This window comes from Camelus dromedarius, unplaced genomic scaffold, assembly GCF_036321535.1.
Source record: "Camelus dromedarius isolate mCamDro1 unplaced genomic scaffold, mCamDro1.pat HAP1_SCAFFOLD_186, whole genome shotgun sequence".
Classification (NCBI taxonomy): domain Eukaryota; kingdom Metazoa; phylum Chordata; class Mammalia; order Artiodactyla; family Camelidae; genus Camelus; species Camelus dromedarius.
In genome coordinates this window covers 3,435,955-3,449,344 of record NW_026989854.1, presented here as the reverse complement: position 1 = coordinate 3,449,344, position 13,390 = coordinate 3,435,955, and positions in this window count along the sequence as shown.

Sequence of the window (13,390 nt, the reverse complement as noted above, 5' to 3'; positions counted from 1 at the left end):
ATTCCACGTTCCAAACATGGTACTTTCATCACGGATTAGAAAAAAGATTCTTTAATATGTTGTGAAAATGTGGATTACCGAAATTTCTTCCAACATAAAGGCATCTTTACACCTACAAATATTTTCTCTCATTTCGCAGCTTTATATAAACATCACATTCGAGAAAAAAGCAATTATCGCCGAAAAATTCTATTCAAGCTAGGTATACCCAATAGAATTTTAATTTACTTAGTTTCATTACCGTGAATTTCCGTGTTCCAAACACTCTAAATAAGTCACGGATTCATAAAGTATTCCCTTCATAGTTGGTTACGTGGATTACCGGACTTAATTTCACCATACAAAGCATATTCACAATTAGAAGCATTTTCTCAGATTTCTCAGGTTTTTCCTAACGCCAGGTTGGAAAATGAGGCTGATTTCACAGAAAATGTTCTTGGAGCCAGTTCTACCCAAAAGATATGTAATTTAACGAGTTCACTCACTGTGACGTTCCGTGTTCTGAACAAGTTACATGCATCAAGGATTTGACAAACATACTTTAATGAGTTGTGAACATTTGTATTATCGAACTTTCATCTTCCTTACAATGTATATTTATACATAGAAAGTTTATTCAGATTTAGTAAATTTCTCCTAATCTCAGTTTCTAAAATCATGCAGTTTTCACAGAGAAATACTCTAGGAACGAGTTATATCCAATAGAAATGCAATTTACATAGAACACGTCATCGTGAAATTCCATGATCCAAAATAGCTACATGCATCACAGATTCGAAAAATATTCACTACAGAGTTGGTAGCAAAAGGTTTACCGAACATTCATTCACCACAAATGCCATATTGAAACTTTGAAGCACTTTCCCATATTTCAAAATATTTTCCTAATTCCAGTTATGAAAATGAGGCAGATTCACAAAAAATTCTAGTGGAGCAAGTACTTCCCAATAGAAATGTAATTTACATATTTTCCCTCACAGTGACATTCCAATTCCCGAACATGCTACATACTTCACGGATTTCACAAACATTTTTAATAAGTTATGTACATGTGTATTACAGAACTTTCATCCACCATACAAGGCATATTAAAACCTAGAAACATTAACTCTGAATTTGCAGCCTTTTCCTAATGCCAGTTTCGAAAATCAGGCAGTTTTCTCCGGAAAAAATTTTTGGAGCGCATTCTACCCAATAGAAATGAAATTTACATAGATTCCATCTCCGGAAATTTCCGTCATACGATCACGCTACATGCATAGGCTTTCTACAATTATTCACATCAGGTTTGTTTGCATGTGGTTTTATGCACTTCCATCTCAATACAAGGCTTATTGACAGTTTGAAGCATTTTCTCTGATTTTGAAGAAATTTCCAAATGCCAGTTGCCATAATGAGGCAGATTTCGCAGAAAAGAACTCTTGGAGTCAGTTCTACCCAAGAGACATGTATTTTACCTGGATTCGCTCACCGTGATATTCTGTGTTCCGAACACTCTTCATGGTTCTCGGATTCGACAAATATTCTCTACAAAGTTGTTAGTATGCGGATTGCCGAACTTTCATCCACCATACAAGGCATATTTACACCTACAAATGTTTAATCTGAGTTCGCAGCTTATTCTTAATGCCAGTTTCAAAAATCATGCTGTTATCTCAGGAAAAAACCCTTGGAGCGATTTCTAACCTATGGAAAAATAATTTTAAAAAATTTCCTTGCCGTGACATTCCATGTTCCAAACATTCTGCATGCATAACGGATTCGACAAATATTCACTACAGATTTGTTAGCATGTGGATTACCGAACTTTCATCACAAAACATTGAATATTGATACTTAGAAGTATTTTCTCAGATTTTGCAGCGTTTTCCAAGCGCCAGTTTCAAAAATGAAGCATTTTTCACAGAAAAATTCTCTTGAAGTGAGTTCTACCGAATAGACAAGTAGTTTACATTGTTTCAATCACCGTGAATTTCCACGTTCCAAAAATGGTACATGCATCACGGATTAGAAAAAAGATTGTTTAATATGTTGTGAAAAAGTGGATTACCGAACTTTCTTCCAACATAAAGGCATCTTTACACCTACAAATATTTTCTCTCATTTTGCAGCTTTATCCAAATATCCCATTCGAGAATCAAGCAATTTTCGCCTAAAAATCCTATTCTAGCTAGTTCTACCCAGTAGAATTCTAATTTACATAGTTTCATTACCGTGAAATTCTGTTTTCCGAACGTGGTACATGAATCACGGTTTGAAAAATATTTACTACACTCTTGTTAACATGTGGATTACCGGACTTTATCCACCAATCAAGTCATATTTACACTTAGAAGCATTTTCTCATATTTCGAAGATTTTTCCTAACGCCAGATTTGAAAATGAGGCAGATTTCACGGCAAAAAACTCTTGGAGCAGGTTCTAACCTATAGACATGTAATTTACATTGATACGCTCACTGTTAAATTCCGTGTTCTGAACACGCTACATGCATCTCAGATTCGACAAATATTCACTACATAGTTGTTAACATATGGATTACAGCACTTTCATCCACCATACAATGCTTACAGATACTATGAAGAATTTTCTCAGATTTCACAGGTTAATTTTAACACCAGTTTTGAAAATGAGGCAGATTTCGCAAAAAAAAATTTGGAGTGAGTTCTAACCAAGAGACATTTATTTTACCTAGATTCGTTCACCGTGATATTCTGTGTTTGGAACACACTTCATGTATCTCGGATTCGACAAATATTCTCTACAGAGTTGTTAGTATGCGGATTGCCGAACTTTCATCCACCATACAAGGCATATTTACACCTACAATTGATTAATCTGAGTTCGCAGCTTATTCCTAAAGCCAGTTTCAAAAATCAGGCTGTTATCTCAGGAAAAAACTCTTGGAGCGATTTCTAACCTATGGAAAGATAATTTACATAAATTTCCTCGCCGTGACATTCCGTGTTCCGAACATTCTACATGCATAACGGATTCAACAAATATTCACTACAGATTTGTTAGCATGTGGATTACCGAACTTTCATCACAAAACATTGAATATTGATACTTAGAAGTATTTTCTCAGATTTTGCAGCGTTTTCCAAGCGCCAGTTTCAAAAATGAAGCATTTTTCACAGAAAAATTCTCTTGAAGTGAGTTCTACCAAATAGACAATAGTTTATATTGTTTCAAACACCGTGAAATTCCACGTTCCAAACATGGTACTTTCATCACGGATTAGAAAAAAGATTCTTTAATATGTTGTGAAAATGTGGATTACCGAAATTTCTTCCAACATAAAGGCATCTTTACACCTACAAATATTTTCTCTCATTTCGCAGCTTTATATAAACATCACATTCGAGAAAAAAGCAATTATCGCCGAAAAATTCTATTCAAGCTAGGTATACCCAATAGAATTTTAATTTACTTAGTTTCATTACCGTGAATTTCCGTGTTCCAAACACTCTAAATAAGTCACGGATTCATAAAGTATTCCCTTCATAGTTGGTTACGTGGATTACCGGACTTAATTTCACCATACAAAGCATATTCACAATTAGAAGCATTTTCTCAGATTTCTCAGGTTTTTCCTAACGCCAGGTTGGAAAATGAGGCTGATTTCACAGAAAATGTTCTTGGAGCCAGTTCTACCCAAAAGATATGTAATTTAACGAGTTCACTCACCGTGACGTTCCGTGTTCTGAACAAGTTACATGCATCAAGGATTTGACAAACATACTTTAATGAGTTGTGAACATTTGTATTATCGAACTTTCATCTTCCTTACAATGTATATTTATACATAGAAAGTTTATTCAGATTTAGTAAATTTCTCCTAATCTCAGTTTCTAAAATCATGCAGTTTTCACAGAGAAATACTCTAGGAACGAGTTATATCCAATAGAAATGCAATTTACATAGAACACGTCATCGTGAAATTCCATGATCCAAAATAGCTACATGCATCACAGATTCGAAAAATATTCACTACAGAGTTGGTAGCAAAAGGTTTACCGAACATTCATTCACCACAAATGCCATATTGAAACTTTGAAGCACTTTCCCATATTTCAAAATATTTTCCTAATTCCAGTTATGAAAATGAGGCAGATTCACAAAAAATTCTAGTGGAGCAAGTACTTCCCAATAGAAATGTAATTTACATATTTTCCCTCACAGTGACATTCCAATTCCCGAACATGCTACATACTTCACGGATTTCACAAACATTTTTAATAAGTTATGTACATGTGTATTACAGAACTTTCATCCACCATACAAGGCATATTAAAACCTAGAAACATTAACTCTGAATTTGCAGCCTTTTCCTAATGCCAGTTTCGAAAATCAGGCAGTTTTCTCCGGAAAAAATTTTTGGAGCGCATTCTACCCAATAGAAATGAAATTTACATAGATTCCATCTCCGGAAATTTCCGTCATACGATCACGCTACATGCATAGGCTTTCTACAATTATTCACATCAGGTTTGTTTGCATGTGGTTTTATGCACTTCCATCTCAATACAAGGCTTATTGACAGTTTGAAGCATTTTCTCTGATTTTGAAGAAATTTCCAAATGCCAGTTGCCATAATGAGGCAGATTTCGCAGAAAAGAACTCTTGGAGTCAGTTCTACCCAAGAGACATGTATTTTACCTGGATTCGCTCACCGTGATATTCTGTGTTCCGAACACTCTTCATGGTTCTCGGATTCGACAAATATTCTCTACAAAGTTGTTAGTATGCGGATTGCCGAACTTTCATCCACCATACAAGGCATATTTACACCTACAAATGTTTAATCTGAGTTCGCAGCTTATTCTTAATGCCAGTTTCAAAAATCATGCTGTTATCTCAGGAAAAAACCCTTGGAGCGATTTCTAACCTATGGAAAAATAATTTTAAAAAATTTCCTTGCCGTGACATTCCATGTTCCAAACATTCTGCATGCATAACGGATTCGACAAATATTCACTACAGATTTGTTAGCATGTGGATTACCGAACTTTCATCACAAAACATTGAATATTGATACTTAGAAGTATTTTCTCAGATTTTGCAGCGTTTTCCAAGCGCCAGTTTCAAAAATGAAGCATTTTTCACAGAAAAATTCTCTTGAAGTGAGTTCTACCGAATAGACAAGTAGTTTACATTGTTTCAATCACCGTGAATTTCCACGTTCCAAAAATGGTACATGCATCACGGATTAGAAAAAAGATTGTTTAATATGTTGTGAAAAAGTGGATTACCGAACTTTCTTCCAACATAAAGGCATCTTTACACCTACAAATATTTTCTCTCATTTTGCAGCTTTATCCAAATATCCCATTCGAGAATCAAGCAATTTTCGCCTAAAAATCCTATTCTAGCTAGTTCTACCCAGTAGAATTCTAATTTACATAGTTTCATTACCGTGAAATTCTGTTTTCCGAACGTGGTACATGAATCACGGTTTGAAAAATATTTACTACACTCTTGTTAACATGTGGATTACCGGACTTTATCCACCAATCAAGTCATATTTACACTTAGAAGCATTTTCTCATATTTCGAAGATTTTTCCTAACGCCAGATTTGAAAATGAGGCAGATTTCACGGCAAAAAACTCTTGGAGCAGGTTCTAACCTATAGACATGTAATTTACATTGATACGCTCACTGTTAAATTCCGTGTTCTGAACACGCTACATGCATCTCAGATTCGACAAATATTCACTACATAGTTGTTAACATATGGATTACAGCACTTTCATCCACCATACAATGCTTACAGATACTATGAAGAATTTTCTCAGATTTCACAGGTTAATTTTAACACCAGTTTTGAAAATGAGGCAGATTTCGCAAAAAAAAATTTGGACTGAGTTCTAACCAAGAGACATTTATTTTACCTAGATTCGTTCACCGTGATATTCTGTGTTTGGAACACACTTCATGTATCTCGGATTCGACAAATATTCTCTACAGAGTTGTTAGTATGCGGATTGCCGAACTTTCATCCACCATACAAGGCATATTTACACCTACAATTGATTAATCTGAGTTCGCAGCTTATTCCTAAAGCCAGTTTCAAAAATCAGGCTGTTATCTCAGGAAAAAACTCTTGGAGCGATTTCTAACCTATGGAAAGGTAATTTACATAAATTTCCTCGCCGTGACATTCTGTGTTCTGAACAATCTGCATGCATAACGGATTCGACAAATAATCACTACAGATTTGTTAGCATGTGAATTACAGAACTTTCATCACAAAACATTGAATATTGATACTTAGAAATATTTTCTCAGATTTTGCAACGTTTTCCTAGCGTCAGTTTCAAAAATGAAGCAGTTTTCACAGAAAAATTCTCATGAAGTGAGTTCTACCGAATAGACAAGTAGTTTACATTGTTTCAATCACCGTGAAATTCCACGTTCCGAACATGGTACATGCATCACGGATTAGAAAAAAGATTGTTTAATATGTTGAGAAAATGTGGATTACCGATCTTTCTTCCAACATAAAGGCATCTTTACACCTACAAATATTTTCTCTCATTTCACAGCTTTATCCAAGTATCCCATTCGAGAATCATGCAATTTTCGCTTAAACATTCTATTCTAGCTAGTTCTACCCAATAGAATTCTAATTTACATAGTTTCATTACCGTGAAATTCTGTTTTCCGAACGTGCTACATGAATCACGGTTTGAAAAATATTTACTACACTCTTGTTAACATGTGGATTACCGGACTTTCACCCACCAATCAAGTCATATTGACACTCAGAAGCATTTTCTCATATTTCGAAGATTTTCCCTAACGCCAGATTTGAAAATGATGCAGATATTGCAGAAAAATGCTCTTGGAGTGAGTTCTACCCAATAGACAGGTAATTTACATAGATGTGCTCATCATGACATTTTGTGTTCTGAACACATTTCATGTATCTCGGATTCGACAAATATTCACTGCAGAGATGTTAGCATTTGGATTACCAATCTTACATCTACCATTCAAGGCATATTTACACCTACAAGTATTTACTCTCATTTCGCAGTTTTATCCAAACTTCAAATTCGAAAATCATGCAATTTGCGCAGAAAAAATTTATTCAAGCTAGTTCTACCCAATAGAATTTTAATTTACATAGTTTCATTACCGTGAATTTCTGTGTTCCAAACACGCTAAATAAGTCACGGATTCGAAAAGTATTCCCTTCATAGTTGGTTACGTGGATTACCGGAATTAAACTCCCCATTCAAGGCATATTCACACTTAGAAGCATTTTCTCAGATTTCTCAGGTTTTTCCTAACGCCAGTTTGGAAAATGAGGCTGATTTCACAGAAAAATGTTCCTGGTGCGAGTTCTACCCAAAAGATATGTAATTTAAGTAGTTCAATCACAGTGACATTCCGTGTTCTGAACATGTTACATGCATCAAGGTTTCGACAATCATTCTTTAATGAGTGTGAGCATGTGGATTATCAAATTTTCATCCACCTTACAAGAAATGTTTTCACCTAGAAACATTTACTCACATTTCGCAGAATTTTCCTAACGTCAGTTTCGAAAATCAGGCAGTTTTCCCAGAAAAATCCTCTTGTTGCATGTTCCATCCAATAGACATCTCATTTTCATAGATTCCATCACCGTAACTTTCCGTGTTACTAAAAAACGGTTCATGCACCAAGGATTCAACAAATATTCACTGCTGAGTTGTTAGCATGTGAATTACCGATCTTTATAAACCATTGAAGACATATTGTCACCTTAAAGCATTTACTCTGATTTCACAGCGTTTTCATAACACCAGTTTCGAAACTGAGGCAGATTTTTCAGGAAAACTCTCCTGGAGAGGTTTCTAACCAATAGATATGTAATTTACATAGTTTCCCTCACCGAGAAAGACCGTGTTCCACACATGCTTCTTACATCAAGGATTTGAGAAACATTTTTAATGAGTTACGTACATGTGTATTACAGATCTTTCATCCACCATGCAAGGCATATTGACACATAGAAACATTAACTCTGAGTTCGCAGCTTTTTCCTAATAGCAGTTTTGAAAATCAGGCAGTTTTCAAAGGAAAAAACTGTTGGAGCGTGTTCTACCCAATAGATACATACATTACATAGATTCCCCCGCTGTGAAATTACGTGTTTCGAACACATTACATGCAGAAAAGATTCGACAAATCTGAACTATACAGTTGTTTGCATGAGGATGACAGGACTTTCATCACAATAAAAGGCATATTGATGCTTAGAAGGATTTTCTCTGATTTCACAGAGATTTCCAAACGCCAATTTTGAAAATGAGGCAGATTTCACGGCAAAAACCTCTTGGAGCAGGTTCTAACGTATAGACATGTAATTTACTTGGATTCGCTTACCGTGAAATTCCGTGTTCTGAACACGCTTCATGCATCTCGAATTCGACAAATATTCACTACATAGTTGTTAGCATGTGGATTACAGCACTTTCATTCACCATACTAGGCTACTGACACTTTGAAGTATTTTCTCAGTTTTCACATGTTTGTTTTAACGCCAGTTAAAAATGAGGCAGATTTCGCCGAAAAATGCTCTTGGAGCGATTTATACACAAAAGATATGTAATTTACTGAGTTTTAATCACCGTGACATTCCGTGTTCTGTACACGTTACATGCATCATGGATTTGACAAACAATCTTTAATGAGTTGTGAACATTTGTATTATCGAACTTTCATCTTCCTTACAATGTATATTTACACATAGAAAGTTTTATTCTGATTTAGTAGATTTCTCCTAATCTCAGTTTCTAAAATCATGCAGATTTCCCAGAGAAATTCTCTTGGAGAGAGTTCTATCCAATAGAAATGCAATTTACATAGAACACGTCATCGTGAAATTCCGTGATCCAAAATAGCTACATGCATCACAGATTCGAAAAATATTCACTACAGAGTTGGTAGCAAAAGGTTTACCGAACATTCATTCACCACAAATGCCATATTGACACTTTGAAGCACTTTCCCATATTTCAAAATATTTTCCTAATTCCAGATATGAAAATGAGGCAGATTCACAAAAAATTCTAGTGGAGCAAGTACTTCCCATAGAAATGTAATTTACATAGTATCCCTCACAGTGACATTCCAATTACCGAACACGCTACATACTTCACGGATTTGACAAAAAATTTTATGAGTTATGTACATGTGTATTACAGAACTTTCATCCACCATACAAGGCATATTTAAACCTAGAAACATTAACTCTGAATTTGCAGCCTTTTCCTAATGCCAGTTTCGAAAATCAGGCCGTTTCCTCCGGAAAAAATTTTTGGAGCGTTTTCTACACAATAAACATGAAATTTACATAGATTCCATCTCCGGAAATTTCCGTCATACAATCACGCTACATGCATAGGCTTTCTACAATTATTCACATCAGGTTTGTTTGCATGTGGCTTTATGAACTTAAAACACAATACGAGGCATATTGACAGTTTGAAGTATTTTATCTGATTTTGAAGAAATTTCCAAATGCCAGTTTCGAAAATGAGGCAGATTTCGCAGAAAATACCTCTTGGATTGAGTTCTAACCAAGAGACATGTATTTTAACTAGTTCGCTCACTGTGATATTCTGTGTTCCGAACACTCTTCATGTATCTCGGATTCGACAAATATTCTATACAGAGTTGTTAGTATGCGGATTGCCGAACTTTCATCACAAAAAATTGAATATTGATACTTAGAAGTATTTTCTCAGATTTTGCAGCGTTTTCCAAGCGCTAGTTTCAAAAATGAAGCATTTTTCACAGAAAAATTCTCTTGAAGTGAGTTCTACCAAATAGACAATAGTTTATATTGTTTCAAACACCGTGAAATTCCACGTTCCAAACATGGTACTTTCATCACGGATTAGAAAAATGATTCTTTAATATGTTGTGAAAATGTGGATTACCGAAATTTCTTCCAACATAAAGGCATCTTTACACCTACAAATATTTTCTCTCATTTCGCAGCTTTATATAAACATCACATTCGAGAAAAAAGCAATTTTCGCCGAAAAATTCTATTCAAGCTAGGTATACCCAATAGAATTTTAATTTACTTAGTTTCATTACCGTGAATTTCCGTGTTCCAAACACTGTAAATAAGTCACGGATTTATAAAGTATTCCCTTCATAGTTGTTTACGTGGATTACCGGACTTAATTTCACCATAAAAAGCATATTCACAATTAGAAGCATTTTCTCAGATTTCTCAGGTTTTTCCTAACGCCAGTTTGGAAAATGAGGCTGATTTCACAGAAAATGTTCTTGGAGCCAGTTCTACCCAAAAGATATGTAATTTAACGAGTTCACTCACCGTGACGTTCTGTGTTCTGAACAAGTTACATGCATCAAGGATTTGACAAACATACTTTAATGAGTTGTGAACATTTGTATTATCGAACTTTCATCTTCCTTACAATCTATATTTATACATAGTAAGTTTATTCAGATTTAGTAAATTTCTCCTAATCTCAGTTTCTAAAATCATGCAGTTTTCACAGAGAAATACTCTTGGAGCGAGTTCTATCCAATAGATATGGAATTTACATAGAACCAGTCATGGTGAAATTCCGTGTTCCAAAATAGCTACATGCATCACGGTTTCGACAATTATTCACTAAGTGTTGGTAGCATAAGTATTACCGAACATTCATCCACCATAAATGCCATATTGACACTTTGAAGCACTTTCCCATATTTCAAAATATTTTCCTAATTCCAGTTTTGAAAATGAGGCAGATTCACAAAAAATTCTAGTGGAGCAAGTACTTCCCAATAGAAATGTAATTTACATATTTTCCCTCACAGTGACATTCCAATTCCCGAACATGCTACATACTTCACGGATTTCACAAACATTTTTAATAAGTTATGTACATGTGTATTACAGAACTTTCATCCACCATACAAGGCATATTAAAACCTAGAAACTTTAACTCTGAATTTGCAGACTTTTCCTAATGCCAGTTTCGAAAATCAGGCAGTTTTCTCAGGAAAAAATTTTTGGAGCGCATTCTACCCAATAGAAATGAAATTTACATAGATTCCATCTCCGGAAATTTCCGTCATACGATCACGCTACATGCATAGGCTTTCTACAATTATTCACATCAGGTTTGTTTGCATGTGGTTTTATGCACTTCCATCTCAATACAAGGCTTATTGACAGTTTGAAGCATTTTCTCTGATTTTGAAGAAATTTCCAAATGCCAGTTGCCATAATGAGGCAGATTTCGCAGAAAAGAACTCTTGGAGTCAGTTCTACCCAAGAGACATGTATTTTACCTGGATTCGCTCACCGTGATATTCTGTGTTCTGAACACTCTTCATGGTTCTCGGATTCGACAAATATTCTCTACAAAGTTGTTAGTATGCGGATTGCCGAACTTTCATCCACCATACAAGGCATATTTACACCTACAAATGATTAATCTGAGTTCGCAGCTTATTCTTAACGCCAGTTTCAAAAATCATGCTGTTATCTCAGGAAAAAACCCTTGGAGCGATTTCTAACCTATGGAAAAATAATTTTAAAAAATTTCCTTGCCGTGACATTCCATGTTCCAAACATTCTGCATGCATAACGGATTCGACAAATATTCACTACAGATTTGTTAGCATGTGGATTACCGAACTTTCATCACAAAACATTGAATATTGATACTTAGAAGTATTTTCTCAGATTTTGCAGCGTTTTCCAAGCGCCAGTTTCAAAAATGAAGCATTTTTCACAGAAAAATTCTCTTGAAGTGAGTTCTACCGAATAGACAAGTAGTTTACATTGTTTCAATCACCGTGAAATTCCACGTTCCAAAAATGGTACATGCATCACGGATTAGAAAAAAGATTGTTTAATATGTTGAGAAAAAGTGGATTACCGAACTTTCTTCCAACATAAAGGCATCTTTACACCTACAAATATTTTCTCTCATTTTGCAGCTTTATCCAAATATCCCATTCGAGAATCAAGCAATTTTCGCCTAAAAATTCTATTCTAGCTAGTTCTACCCAATAGAATTCTAATTTACATAGTTTCATTACCGTGAAATTCTGTTTTCCGAACGTGCTACATGAATCACGGTTTGAAAAATATTTACTACACTCTTGTTAAAATGTGGATTACCGGACTTTATCCACCAATCAAGTCATATTTACACTTAGAAGCATTTTCTCATATTTCGAAGATTTTTCCTAACGCCAGATTTGAAAATGAGGCAGATTTCATGGCAAAAAACTCTTGGAGCAGGTTCTAACCTATAGACATGTAATTTACATTGATACGCTCACTGTTAAATTCCGTGTTCTGAACACGCTACATGCATCTCAGATTCGACAAATATTCACTACATAGTTGTTAACATATGGATTACAGCACTTTCATCCTCCATACAATGCTTACAGATACTATGAAGAATTTTCTCAGATTTCACAGGTTAGTTTTAACACCAGTTTTGAAAATGAGGCAGATTTCGCAAAAAAAAATTTGGAGTGAGTTCTAACCAAGAGATATTTATTTTACGTAGATTCGTTCACCGTGATATTCTGTGTTTGGAACACTCTTCATGTATCTCGGATTCGACAAATATTCTCTACAGAGTTGTTAGTATGCGGATTGCCGAACTTTCATCCACCATACAAGGCATATTTACACCTACAATTGATTAATCTGAGTTCGCAGTTTATTCCTAATGCCAGTTTCCAAAATCAGGCTGCTATCTCAGAAAAAAATCTCTTGGAGCGATTTCTAACCTATGGTAAGGTAATTTACATAAATTTCCTCGCCGTGACATTCTGTGTTCTGAACAATCTGCATGCATAACGGATTCGACAAATAATCACTACAGATTTGTTAGCATGTGAATTACAGAACTTTCATCACAAAACATTGAATATTGATACTTAGAAATATTTTCTCAGATTTTGCAACGTTTTCCTAGCGTCAGTTTCAAAAATGAAGCAGTTTTCAAAGAAAAATTCTCTTGAAGTGAGTTCTACCGAATAGACAAGTAGTTTACATTGTTTCAATCACCGTGAAATTCCACGTTCCGAACATGGTACATGCATCACGGATTAGAAAAAAGATTGTTTAATATGTTGTGAAAATGTGGATTACCGATCTTTCTTCCAACATAAAGGCATCTTTACACCTACAAATATTTTCTCTCATTTCACAGCTTTATCCAAGTATCCCATTCGAGAATCATGCAATTTTCGCTTAAACATTCTATTCTAGCTAGTTCTACCCAATAGAATTCTAATTTACATAGTTTCATTACCGTGAAATTCTGTTTTCCGAACGTGCTACATGAATCACGGTTTGAAAAATATTTACTACACTCTTGTTAACATGTGGATTA